This window comes from Tachysurus fulvidraco, chromosome 14 (assembly GCF_022655615.1).
Source record: "Tachysurus fulvidraco isolate hzauxx_2018 chromosome 14, HZAU_PFXX_2.0, whole genome shotgun sequence".
NCBI lineage: Eukaryota > Metazoa > Chordata > Actinopteri > Siluriformes > Bagridae > Tachysurus > Tachysurus fulvidraco.
The window spans coordinates 4,407,411-4,421,615 of record NC_062531.1 but is presented as its reverse complement, the minus strand read 5'-3'; positions in this window follow the sequence as shown (position 1 = coordinate 4,421,615).

Here is a 14,205-nt window from a genome sequence, read left to right as displayed (position 1 = left end):
ACGTATAATATAATATCGCTTGATCATGGAAATTTGATGATTACAAAACTTTGACAAAACATAATGGGTTGTGCTGTTAAAAGGAAAAATCAACACTACAGAAAGGGATGAAGCTGATTAGCATGCTGATTAGCATTAGAATGTCCCGAGATTGTTTATTCCTCTATTAGTTTATTTTAATATTGTATTTGTATTAATCTGGATTGTTTCCGTCTTTAAAGGTTTTTCTCTTTTTTTTTCGAAGAGTGCACATTTTCCAAAGAATTCCAGATTATATATATATTTTACAGAATGCTCATTTTTCAGTGCAGTGTTTTTGTTTTATATTTCTAGATTTTAACAGCTCACTGGTAGAAACTTGAGTGCAAAACTGTTCATATCAATTGCAGTCCAAAGCCACTGTCATGGTTTCTATTTTTAAATGCGTTGCCGACTTGCACAAGCTTTGAGACCTTTGTGACTGAGGCACTGGTGGCTTTGAGGAAAGATGAATTAGAATATGAAGAGAGCTCTTCAGTCTGTATCTCTTCCACTCCAGTGTCAACTCTACTGAAGGTGATTTGGCCAATTAGCTGTGCCGCTCTGTCATGCCGTGTCTGGATTTGGACTGGAGTGCTGGTAAGATGTTTGTTGTCACCTTAAAGATTAGCTTTCGGCCGCCTTGAAGTTAGCAGGGTGCTAATTGCTGCATACTTTGATGTCACCCTCGTCTTCGTGTTCAAACTAGGGCTAATAATTGAAATCATCAGAGGCTCGCCCTTGCTAATCCTCATCAATAACTCTCTCTCTCTCTCTCTCTCTCTCTCTCTCTCTCTCTCTCTCTCTCTCGCTCTCTCTCTCTCTCTATCTCTCTCACACCATAGAAAAAAAACAAGGGGGTCTTAAATTAATGTGCTTAGCGTTTCCATCGTGACATGACAGATCCTTGCAAATTATCCCCTTTGAATAGGTCACATTTTCACATTTCTTCCTGCCGGCAATTTTTCATTCCCTTCTCTCTCTCTCTCTGCCCCCTACCTATTTTTTTCTATCATTATTCCTCTTTTCATATTTTCCAGAGATTCATTTGTCACTTCCACACTGATTTGCGAGCGCAATTCATTCGTTTCCCCGTAAAATCATTAATGCCTTCTCTCCGTTTTTCCTGAGACACAAGGATAACTGAGGATTCAGAAAAAAGGCCTTTGATATTGCAAAATTGCTCCTGAAGATTGAAATAGGCTTCAGCATATCGAGTTCTTAAGTTAATCTCCATCTGTTCCACTATAAGCATTATCGTATAAAATCCATGTTCAAACGGTCAAATACATAGAAATTGTAGGTACTTTTGTAGAAATATTAAACAAACAGCCATAAACCATAAACAATAAGATTTCTGCTTATTTTGTAGCTTATTCATGTAAATATTATAGACTCAAATTGTTTCTGATCATATAATATGTAATGTAAAATATTTAAGTTTTAGTGCTATAGTCCTTTAGTGCTAGATGCTTGAATATAACAAATTTTTCAAATTTAATAAACACTAATTTTACACGAATTTGACGTGACAGAGTTTACTCGAGCAGCACAAGCACCAAAAATCAGCATAGATCCTCAGGTTCCAAATGAGCGTCAATCCATCAGCATGTCGCCTGAACACGTGCTTCAGTCGCAGAGAAAAAGGGACATTATTTTGACAAGGTTCCTTCACTGACAGGCTGCATTTTGCTCTGAAATGAGTAATAAGATTGTTGTATGTTACAGCATAGAATTAACCAATATACAGCAACCATGATAATGACAGATTTTTCTAACAAAAATATTGTTAAAACTATTTTTTACAATTACAAATCAATCCTTGTTATATTGAAGAAGTTTTTAAGGCATGTGCGCTTCCCGAAATATGAATTAAGCTGTATAATAAACGTATAAACGTCACCGTTAGATTTGGCATCAGTGCAAATTGTGGGAAACATGTCGCTGAGTGAGTTTGCGAGAAATGATGGGAGACATAGTGGATGATTTGATGCTGTTGTTTTAAAGACTGACATCTTTTTAAATTTTAGAAACTCTGCATGAGGCATTTCACGGTCAAGGTCAAGGTTAAACCCCTTTCATATCACTGAGCTGCCATCAGCATTGACATGTAGGCATCAACATTGTCACAATCAAATGAATGTTTTTAATGTTTAAATATCACTTGATATTCCATGGTGACACAAAAATGTTTAATTTACTGTTTCGTACAATACTATTATTTAAATGGCCTTATATTACAAGTTAATTAGCTAAAAACAGCTAGTCAGTGATTTCTCTTCATGTTCCTTTTCATTTATTGTAATAAACTATACAGAATTATTGAGCCTATAGCTTTGGTTTTAGTCAATTAGTCGATATACTGTAGCTATAGTTGCTGTTGTCTGATGTAATTTGGCATGAAGAAGCTCAAGCACTTAAGGCTCTGGGCTGTTGATTGGAGGATCAGGGTTTGAGCCCCAGCACTGCCAAGCTGCCACTGTTGGGTCCTTAAGCAAGGTCTTTAACTCCCCAGGGGCACTGTATCATGTCTGACCCTGTGCTCTGACACCAACCTCCAAAGTTTGGATATGTGAAGATTGATCTGTGCAGTAATGTATATGTGACAATATAAAGGCTTCTACTAAGTTGTCTTTACATTAATAGCATTTGTTTTTAAACCTCTAGTTTAAGAACATCAGGAAGAGTAAGGTCTTTGACGATTTTCGAAGACAGCCAGTGACTCAGCTGGATATCTAGAGAAAGTTAATTCCTTCACATAGGTACAAGAGAGGAAGAGAAGAGTCTTGATGCATAGCTTCCTTGCACTCTGAGAGATGGTGGGACCAGTTGAGCTGATGACGGTAGAAGATTGGAGGAAGCTGTGATGATGCAGCATGGAGTGTGATAAATGCTTTGAGGTAAGTGGGTGCTGGTCAGTTTTTTGTTTTGTAGACAAGTGTGCCAGCTACAGGAATCCACTTCAGGGTGTGAAGCGGGGATGTGGTAGCTCAGTGGTTAAGGTGTTGGGCTACTGATCGGAAGGTCATGGGTTCGAACCCCCGGTCCACCAAGCGGCCACTGCTGGGCCCCTGAGCAAGGCCTTTAACCCTCAGTTGCTCAGTTGTAAGTCATTCTGGATAAGGGTGTCTGCTAAATGCCATAAATGTAAATGTGAAGCAGTGGGTGGTGTCGATCGAGAGGTCGAATGGTTCTCAGAGATGTTGTAAATGGAAATAGTCATGCATGTGTCAGATCTGATATCTGAAATACACATATAAATAGCTGTGTTTGAAATAAACCTTTGTTTGAAATGTCCTTTACAATTAATCATCAGTCAGACAGAAATAGTACCACAATCACATAAACATCCTTAGGGCATTAATCTAGCACTTAGATTTAGTTTGTGTTAGCTGATTATTATTATTATTATTATTATTATTATTATTATTATTATTATTATTATTATTATTATTATTATTATTATTATTATCAATGGTATTTTGAATCATTCAGAAAAGGCTTTATATTTTGCATGTAGTTTGGTTCTAATCATCTTGCATCTCAATTATATCCCTTCAAAATACTTTCACCACATGCTTCCCTACTGGTAATGAAATGCATCTCCAGCTAAGCGGATTGAATCTGATTGCTGTGTCCTGCGTAAAATGAAAATCAGCTCATTATATTTGATCACCATCTTCCTGTAATGTTCTTCATTTCCAGCTTCTGCATCAATTGATTGCTTAAAAGCTTCAACGTTTGCAGTCGAGGAGCACGTGCGTTCTGACGTAAGGTACTGGAAGGAGGCCTAAGTAGATCAGTGTCGAAGTGATTTTAAAAAAATTCTTTAATCTCTGGTGAGTCAGAAGGAAATTAGATTTTTGTATTCATACATAATTTTTGGACTTGATTGGACTTGACAGTTACAGGACAGCAGGATGGTGTAGCGACGCTGCCACACAGCTCTAGAGTCTGTGGGTTGATCCTGAGCTCGGGTTACTGTTTGTCAGTGTTTTTTTGGTTTCTCCAGTTTTCCACGACTGGAAACACTTAAATGGCCCTAGGTGTTGGAAAATGTGCATGGTTCACAGAATGGACCATGGATCCATTACTACCTTGAAGATGCACGATCGAGTGGATTTCTTTAACATGCGATCCATGTCACTAAAATCACAGTCCAGTTAAACAGAAACACTGAGTCAAGTTGCGATCATATACTCTGAAGGCCGAGTCGTGTTGCAAGGTAATAAATTGAATTGGACGTGAATAAGATTTGAGGCAGCAGCCTTAGACTGCATGAAATGTATAAAACACGTCTCAAATTCCCTACCGTGGTTTGAACAATGGGATTTAAAACTGTTTTCTAAGGCATCGTTTAAGACCCGATTTTTAAGAGTGGCTTGAGCGAACGTCGAATGTAGAATCCGTTCTGGTCTGGATGTCGAGAACAGAAGCTGAGTGGCTCAGCAGAAAAGCCAACACCCAAACCAAAATCTCCTAAAGGCCCACTGGTCGCTTCTGCTGCATATGTGATTGGCTTTGCTCACCCCTCTCTCTCTCTCTCTCTCTCTCTCTCTCTCTTTCTCTCTCTCGCAGTCACACACGCCTGCTCTTTAAAATTGCATTTTGCTAATCCTTCATTTGAAAAGGCATTCCTGCACAACCTCAACCAATTAGGACAAAAATCAAAGAAATGTATCACCTTTTTCAGCCAGAATATTTTACAGGGAAATGAGACATACTGTAATGACGCAGATTTTGTGTAAAAAGTGTCCGAGATATTTTAAAACTCCGTTTCCGTGTGCTTCGTGAATGTCCCCTGTCACCGTGTTGTTAGCAGATGTACCCTGGGTTTTTTATTAGGCTGGCAGATATATGAAAGGAGGAGAACCCAAGAACAAATAAGACAGGAACACGACGCAGCTCGTGTTGTTGTGTCCAATGTTTATTTACTCATTTCAGCCTTTTAAATGGTTTGAGTACCCGCCAGAGCTGCTTGATTAACTCAGTCGATGTATTCCTTCTTACTACTGAAACTGCCATTTCTAAATGTCAATCACATGCTTGGCTGCACAGCCCCATTGATCGTGAACAGAAAGCACTACGACACTGTTGATGGACACAGGCTTTGGACTAAACCAGATCGATGAAGTACGAGAATAAAAAAAAAAGTAAAAAAGAAAAAAAATCCGTTTTCTTTTCCCTCCCTTGTCTGCCTGAACAATAACCAATTACAATCAGCCTGTCTCTCTAAATGAGAACAGTGTATACACAAATGCTCTCTATTGCTGGGGAACAATAAAGCACGGCCCTCTTTGCCTGCTAAGGAGTCCGTGTCGGCTTCCGTCTCCTGCTCCCTAAAGGCTGCTTCCAGCGCCACCCCAGCATTTCCATAATCACTTTATCCATGCGATGTGATCGGGCTGGCGCACAGAAAAGGAAGACATTACCCCCAATTTGAACCACCCGAGCTCTGGCAGAGTGCAGAGGGCTGTTCTGGGTAGATAAGAGACACACAGCTTGGCAGACTGAAGACAGTGGGGTGCAGTGAGGGATAGAGTCCTAACTCCTGCTTTTGTACCAGCCTAGTGATTATTGCTTCTGTGAGATTCACCCAGCTTGGGGAAAAAAAAAGACATTTCTTTTACATGACAAGGAGGCAGAATTTGATTTTCCTGTATTCAATTACAACCTTTGACTTCTTTCATCTGTCACCAAAATGCTGGGAGGCCATTTTCTATGATTATGCCAAGATGCGGTTTTGCACTACTGCTGTTTTTTTGATGAGTCACCGGATCTTCAGCCTGCATTTCCCCAGTTCACTTCTTTTTTGCTTTAACTCCGACTGTTTTCATAGCAGCAGCCTTCAAAAAAATAAAAATAAAAAAATTAAACACTGGCCACTTCCTGAAGTCTGACAGATTTATCCAAGTCTGATCCAACAGAGACTTTAAAAACAGGCCATCATAGTCTATACCAAGATCCAGAGCAGTGTTAGTCATTCATATAGGCCACAGTCTATATATTATAATTTAAAATGTAATGTTTATTTGAATAGATTGAAGGGAACTCAAGATTCTGGAGGAGGAAAATTGAATGGGGCTTGTGAGCCAGTTCATTAGGTGGACCAAATTACCTAATGGCATCCCTGCTTTAGAGATTATTCACTCAAGGTTTTATAAACATTTCAAAATTGTCACTTTAATGACTGCAAAATGCCCTTTTTATGACTTGAAGATGCAGTATGTAATTTAATTTTTAGTTCTTCTAGGTCTGTAATCATATCATTTAATTAATACTTAACGCTGTGATTTGCAATAATGCCATGCAAGAAGAGCAGAAGTTACTTCAGTTAGTTCTGTTTATATTTTTTTCTGGCTCAGAAATTACCTGTATCCCCAGTCATAAAACTAAGGCAGTTTTAGTTTCAACAAAACAGATGGAGTTGGTAGAGCAAAGGGAAAAGCTTTTTATTTCTTATTCAGATCAACTCACAGGCATCAGAGAGAGAGAGAGCTAAAATAACAAACAGCCCCTTTAATATCACACAAGTAGACTTGTAACTTCACCAAGTACTAAATTTAACACCACAACATAACCATTGTTCACAATTGGAAGAAAAAAAAGAGAAGATCTAGAATGTTTTGTTGGTTTGTGGTTATGGAGAAGCTCTTAAAAGCTCTACAGTATGTAGTGTAGTATATGTATCAGTGAGGCTTTTAGGAAGCTAATAATCTGTAAACATCCAATAAACCATTCAGGAAAATTTTTTACTTGTATTGTTAATGGTTTGGAGCCTCCTAAAAGAAGATCTGCATACAACTGGAAAGATTCGTCCAAGAGAGACGACCATCAAACCCATACAGGGTCCTAGAATTGAACTAGCAGAAGCTGAGCAGGTCAACTTCGGTTTCTAAAGTTACTTCACGTATATATCTCTGACAAACTAATCTGTGAGCATTTGGTCCTGTCAAAGCATTTCATTTCTCCCCTCCTCCAGAGTAGTGAAGCACTCTACCTTGAAGTGAGCACTGAGTAGACATTCCCTCAAGGATACCTGAGCAGTGTTCCACAGAGACTCCCTACCGTGTGATCTTGGACACGTTCCAAAAGCCCATGGAGCACCATTCCAGCAGTTTCATAACCGTAATGGATTGTTCCGTCATGTCTCGAACATCTGGCTCTGGAGCTGGGCAGTGAAGCGTCGTGTAGGCCGGCTGTTGGGAGTGGAGCTCCACTGCGGCCCATGGGAGGAAGAAGACGGACGTTGGCAGGTGTTGTAGAACCACCTCAGCACAACTGCACACACCGCTGTCATCGTACGCCAGGAAATGCCTCAAATGAGAACAATTGCGTGACTAAGGCTCTCCATTTCCTCCCTTGTTTTGTAATACTGCCGTCTTAATTAAAATGAGTTATGCCAGATGGGAAGCAGATTGTCGGTATGAAAATGAGACAAGTTAGCAACGTACACAGTTCTGTTAACAGGGTTTAAGGTTCAGTAACTAACTTGTGTGAATGCATGATTCTGCCAAATGCATGGCTCTCATGACTGTGCTTTTCTAAAAGCCTTGGCTCGGAGCATCATGACTGGAGCCATGTGGTCTGGATGTCATTTTGTGTTGGAATAGAAATATTTTTCTTTTTTCTTTTTTTTCTTTTTAAATCAGACACAATACCTCATTATATCGAGTGATTTATGACACAAATGCAACACAGACACATACAAATTTTGGGATTGTTTCACATAATAAGAAGGTCTACAATAGTTCTACTGTTGTTGTTATTATTATGTAGTATAATGATATAGACAGGAACTTGTTAACCAACGGCCCACAGGAAGAGGGCAGGCTATGCTTAAGGGGTCTTGACTACGATGGTCCAGGCACAAGGCCCAAAAATTTAAATAAAGCCATGGGGTATTGAAAACAATATCAAGAAATGTTATTCCTGCAGTAGATTTGGCTGTAATGCGAGACTTCTGAAACAGCTGTCTACAGTTAAGGGCATCCTTATTTACAGTTTTTCTTTTCAGGGGAATTTATTTGAGTAAACAGTAAACACAGCAGACTCTTGGGCAAAAGGGAGCTGGAAATGTCAAGGAAAACACGGAAATCTCATTGAACATGACAGGCAACAGTCATATTGTGTCAGTTCCAATATCATGTTCCAATATCAAGCAATTTACTTTTCGATATGTAAAGAAAATGTAGTGATGGTGACCTCAAAGTTCCACATAGACAGTTCATTTGGGATGACATTCAAGGCTCAGATTCTCTATGCTTAGCTAACCAGCTAATAAACTGAAATAATATGTGGTATAAAATAAGCTTTGTTGTATATTCTGAAAGTTTTGTCTACTATATATCAATGTAAAGTGAGACTCCAATAATGAAATCTGCCTGTATAAAATACAAGCAAGTTTAGCTGGTGGTTAGCGAGTAGCCTAGCAGGCTAGCAGCCCAGTAGCTTACAGGCTAATGGATGTATAGTTACTGAAGGAAATAATCTTAATTGTTTTGGTTTATTTTGAGATGTTTGCCTACTGTTAAATAAATCAGTGTGGATATGATGGTGTGGTTGAACTTTAAGCTCTAGAAGTGAGCTAATCGGCTAGCTGTGATAGCTAAGTATAGCGAGTATAAGAAGAAGAAGCCTTAATATGTTACAGGTACATTTAATACTTAATACATATTTATAATGCAAGGTCAGGAAGAGTCATTTATTTACTTATTATATTGTTGTTGTTGCTGTTGTTTAATCCCTTTTTTCCTCCTTCTATCCTCCTACAAAATTTTAAAATTATAGATGAGGATGCACCAAAGATGCAAATGCCACAGAATCGGGTAAAGTTTTTGCTTTGGCTGTTTGAGCATTAATTTCTCCCATGAATAAAAATGAGAAGAAATACATTAAATAGAGAACTCCAAATATTCTTATTATTATATTATCCAGAAATTGCTTCCTTGCAAGCTTGTGAGTGGAATAATGAAGCCACACACAGATTAGACAGGAATTGTTTTCCTCTTCCTCTTTGGTTGCACCATATATTACCAAAAAAAACAAACCCAAAGGTTGTCTGTTAGGTTGAATTTACAGAGCCCGGATAATCAATACAGCCTGAAAGGAGACACAGTGTAAGGAATAAGAGAAACAAGACTGCTATTGCTTTGTTCAACTAGTTAAAGGTTATAAAATATCATCCTAACTTTATCAGCTGTTTAATATCACCTTCTTTGTAAATGCAGCCCTGAACACTGTGCTGGTACAGTAGGCTATGTGTTTATATTCTACACAATTTATCCTCACCTTTAGTATGACCTCAGGGCAATTGTGAAAGCGACAGGAGGAATACAGGGTCAGACGCTACATCACATCAACACTGTGTGATTAAAATCCTCTGCATTAGTTATTTATTTGCTGCATTTATTTGCCCGGGGTCCTGCTACAGACACCACGTGCACTTTTTCAAATCAGGTCACGGCCGTAAATCTGTCCCTATTGGTGGGCAAGAATCCCGCTTCAGCCAATCTGAGACCTTTTCCACTTTGTACACTGGAACCTTCTTGACAACACGGCTTAAGTGCTGAAAGTGCTCTTACAGAGCTGCTGTAGCACGGCTTCATCTATAATTGCTTATGGTCCTCTCCAAATTGCTTCCACATGGGTGCTCCAAAATCACAGGAGCTCTACAAGCTTGGCGCAGGAGCTGAGTTATTGCTCGCTATTTGTTCTTGAGTAGCAGTGGTCGATGGCACGTTCTTGGTCTTTTATCTTCCATCTTGGCATTTACAGGAAATGATTTACAGGAAAAGTGCCAAAAAAACCAGCAAGCTCCTTTTTAAGGGTTTTAGGGTTAGTCCCATTGTTCGACCCAAATTATCATTGAGCCACTATGTGCTGTTCGCCGGGACGTTTCTGAAAAAAATCTGGAACGTTTTCAGGAATGTGTCTTGTTAGTTTAGCATAAAGTTGGATAGATTGCTACATAAATGGTCCTATTTTACACCCCATTCACCCCTCATTGTACACCTCACCTGAAGTCTATCATTGTGTTTGACTATAAAGCAAAGATTTCTTTCTTTTTATTTTTTAAATTTTTTGTTTTTGAATTAAGCAAAAACATATTGAATATAAATGTTAATCAGACAGACATGCCAGATTAGCTGGACACTTTTTTAATAAGAAATTCAAAACCAGATTTTACAAGTACAGATTTGTGTGTGTGTGTGTGTGTGTGTGTGTGTGTGTGTGTGTGTGTGTGTGTGTGTGTGTGTGTGTGTGTGTGTGTGTGTGTGTGTGTGTGTGTGTGTGTGTGTGTGTGTGTGTGTGTGTGTGTGTGTGTGTGTTTTAGTCTCTAATTTGGGTAATTGCACTATAATTTAAAGTGATCTCATCAGTCAACATCGGTATCCATCCACCCTACACTCTACCTCATGGGGAGCCTTGAGTTTGTCCCAGGACACTGATGGCAATAGGCAGGGAACATCCTGGACATGGTGCCAAGTCATCGCAGGGCACAATCACACACTTTCCTCACCCGCTAACACACTACTGACATTTTGGAGAATCCTTTCAGCCTACATCGCATGTCCTTGGACTTTGGGAGGACACTGGTGTAGCTGAAAGGATCCTCTAAATCACAGGGAGAACATGCAAACAAACTTACCCATAATCTTCAGGAAATTCAGATGACAAACTTCCTGTTGAACAGTAGTGGAATATTCAATTTTTCATATTCATATGTGCAGGTAAAAAGGGCTGATTGAATGTTTTGGGACACAATTACAATGTGCATTTTAATAAGTTATAATGGATGATTCGTAGAAAAGCATGTTTCAAACATGAGATGCTAAACCTTTTCATACATTAATGCAAGATTATGATGGTTTTTAAAGCGTTTCAATGAACATTTCAAGATAAAGTGTAGTTATAGTCATAGTTATTATTATATAATTATTTGAAATGTTGTTAAAGCCATGTTACCTGTGTTTAAAAACATAATTTCCTTTTACTTTGCAGACGTATATTTGTAAATCGGATACAAATAACAGCCCAGTCATGGAATCATCCACATGATAAAACACCACCTGATTTATTCTGAATATCGAGGTGACCTTGGCACACTTATTAAAACAACTGAGTTAAGACAGATTGCAGTGTGTGCTATTAGGTTTTCCATTTGAACAGCCGTTCATTAGGCTCTCCATTAGAACAGGCTTTTATCAGGTGTGTCATTAGAAAAGCCTAATCAAGATCTTCCTGTAAGCCAAATTTTTTTAATCCTAATGCAGTGCCCACTGGAAGGGCAGGAACACTCCTGGTGTTGATGTGTGGGTTCATCTACTGTGATTATATTCGACTCATGCAGGGTGAACCTTTTCCAAAAAAAAAATAAAAAACCAAAAAACACTGCACTGCCATCTGCAGGGCGAATGTATATAGATAATGTTTGATTAAAAGAGTAATTATTTTTAGGCAGTTTTATACACATAGGACATCATGCATACATCCACTAGATATCTGTGGAGATTCAGGTCTGTTGAAGATATCCAGATTAATGATAGGTACAAGAAATCCTCCCTAGATGGGATGCTAAATGCTTACTTGGAAAGCACTCGCTGCCTCACACAGACAGTTTATAGATACATGAGATTACTGTGGATGGATGCACTTAGATACCATGAAGATGGCTTTGGACTGCAATTGATACAATTGAAAGTCTCCATCAGTGAGCAGTTAATGATTTCAACAAAATAGACATTATGTTAAAAACTAAAATGAACAAGGGAAATGATTTCTAATCACACTTTCCGGTGTCACCCAGATGACGATGAGTCTGGTTCCTCTCAAGGAAGAGGCAGTTTTTCCTCACAACTGTCACCTCTGTCTTGCAAATGATGGATACATTTATACATTTAAAAATCTACAGAATTTATATTAAGTGTCTGACATATTATATTAGATGTCCAAAGTTAAAAGCGCTATGCATCGATAATTAAATTCAAATGTCAATCACAGGCCACCAATCACACCTCTATACACACTCACATTCACATACTCATTCACCTACCTGCATATTTTTTGGACAGTGGGAAGAAATTGGAGAACCTGGAGGAATCCCATTTGGGGAAAGAGCATGCACAGAAACTTTACATTGACAGTAAACTGAGCTTAAGATGAAACCAGGGACCCTGGAGCTGTGAGGCAGCAATGCTGCTCACTGTGCTACTACATCAAGCACTTTCTACAATCATCATCTGTATCATATATCATAAAATATAATAGATCATATTAGTGTTGCATTAGTGCAGAAAATTTAGAACTGTAGTGTCTTGGGTTTTATTTTATATTTATAGTTTTTCCATTCCAAGAGCTAGGATGATAAACTATAGTCGATAGTCTGTATTGTCTTCCTGCTTAGCATCAAGAGCTAAAAACTGGACCTTCTAAGTGAGGGAAAAATAAAAAAGGACAAGATGTTCATCTATAGATTAATTAGTCTAAAATATCTCAACAACATTAGACCGTTTTTAAAGTTAACTTTGTACTGCAAATTAAATTAAACAAACTTACAATATTTATTAGGAATTAATTAAAGAAATTGCCATCTGAAACAACCCTTTTCTCCTCCACAACTAAAAAGGCAAAATGATGTCAGAATCAACAGTAGTGTCTTATAATTGTTTACAAATCGTTCTTCTTGTTATTGTGGTCTGTATGAACACTTTTCTAACAAGGAGATTTCACACAACATTATTAAATCAATCCCTCCAGGATTTAATTTAATTCTTATGTGATTGTTGCAGCCAGAAATCTCGAAATAATTTTAAATCTGTTAAATGCTTTAGTTTAAAAAGCATCAACTTCGGTATACTTCAGTGTTAATAAGCAGTACATAATATTAACAAAATAATGAATACAAATTATTATTATTGAGATTATTATAAAAATTATTAAGATTTGTTTAATTTATTAAGACTCGTTTAAGCATGACTTAAGTACATCATCATCCAGTAATAAATATGAGCACATGCACAGTTAATTTTTAATAAACGAATCAAACCATTTCTGGTTGTACTGTGAACTCATAATCAGCCTCAATTAATCACCACAAACATGGATTATTAATTCTATGGTTAATATTTTTCTCATTTTGCTCTTATTAACACTACTGCGGTGATTTAAAGAAACTAAATTTAAGATTGTACCAATGTACAGTATGTTGTATTATCATGTAACAAGTTATTGAATACATACAGACATTCGGCCTTTATAACACGTTCATAATTATTAGTTTGTTATTTTAAAGTTCTTTTATAAAACAATGCTGAATGCTTTATGACAAAGCCTATGAGGTGACGTTCAGTTTCTTACGGCAATAATAAATTACCATTTCTCCAACACAACTAAAAAGCAAGGTGATCAGAATCGTGATTATTATAAGTGTTTACAAATATTCAATTCAATTCAAGTTTATTTGTATAGCGCTTTTTACAATAGACATTGTCTCAAAGCAGCTTTACAGAACATAAACATAGAGCAGAAGGTAAACATAAGTAATAATAAAAGAAATAACGAATAATAAAAGAAAAAGAATTAACAGAATAAAAAATTCAAGATTATTATTAGATATATATAGTTCACAATCTGTATGTATTTATCCCCCTATGAGGCAGCAGTGGCAAGGAAAAACTCCCTTAAATTGGTAAAGGAAGAAACCTTGAGAGGAACCGGACTCAAGGGGGAACCCATCCTCATATGGGTGACACTGGGGATTTGATTGTAATATACAGTCAGATAAATGGTGTATTGGTGTAAGGATCATGGACTTCGGATCTCCTTAGTATCACAGAGTCTAACTGGAGATGTCTCAGGATTCTTAGAGTCGGCCTCGGCTCAGTGGACGTCCAAAGGCTACGTCCCACAGAGGACGTTGGGAGCTGGTACAATGGATTACACTGGTACAATGGTAACATTTGATTGACGGGCAGTGGTGGCTCAGGTGGTTAAGGCTCTGGGTTGTTGATTGGAGGTTCAGGGTTCAAGCTACCACAGTTGGGCCCCTGAGAAAGGCCCTTAACCCTCTCTGCTCTAAGGTGCTGTATCGTGGCTGACCCTGTGCCATGACCCCAACCTCCAAAGTTGGGATGTGTGAAGAAATAATTTCACGGTGCTGTATTGTACTGTATATGTGACTAAATA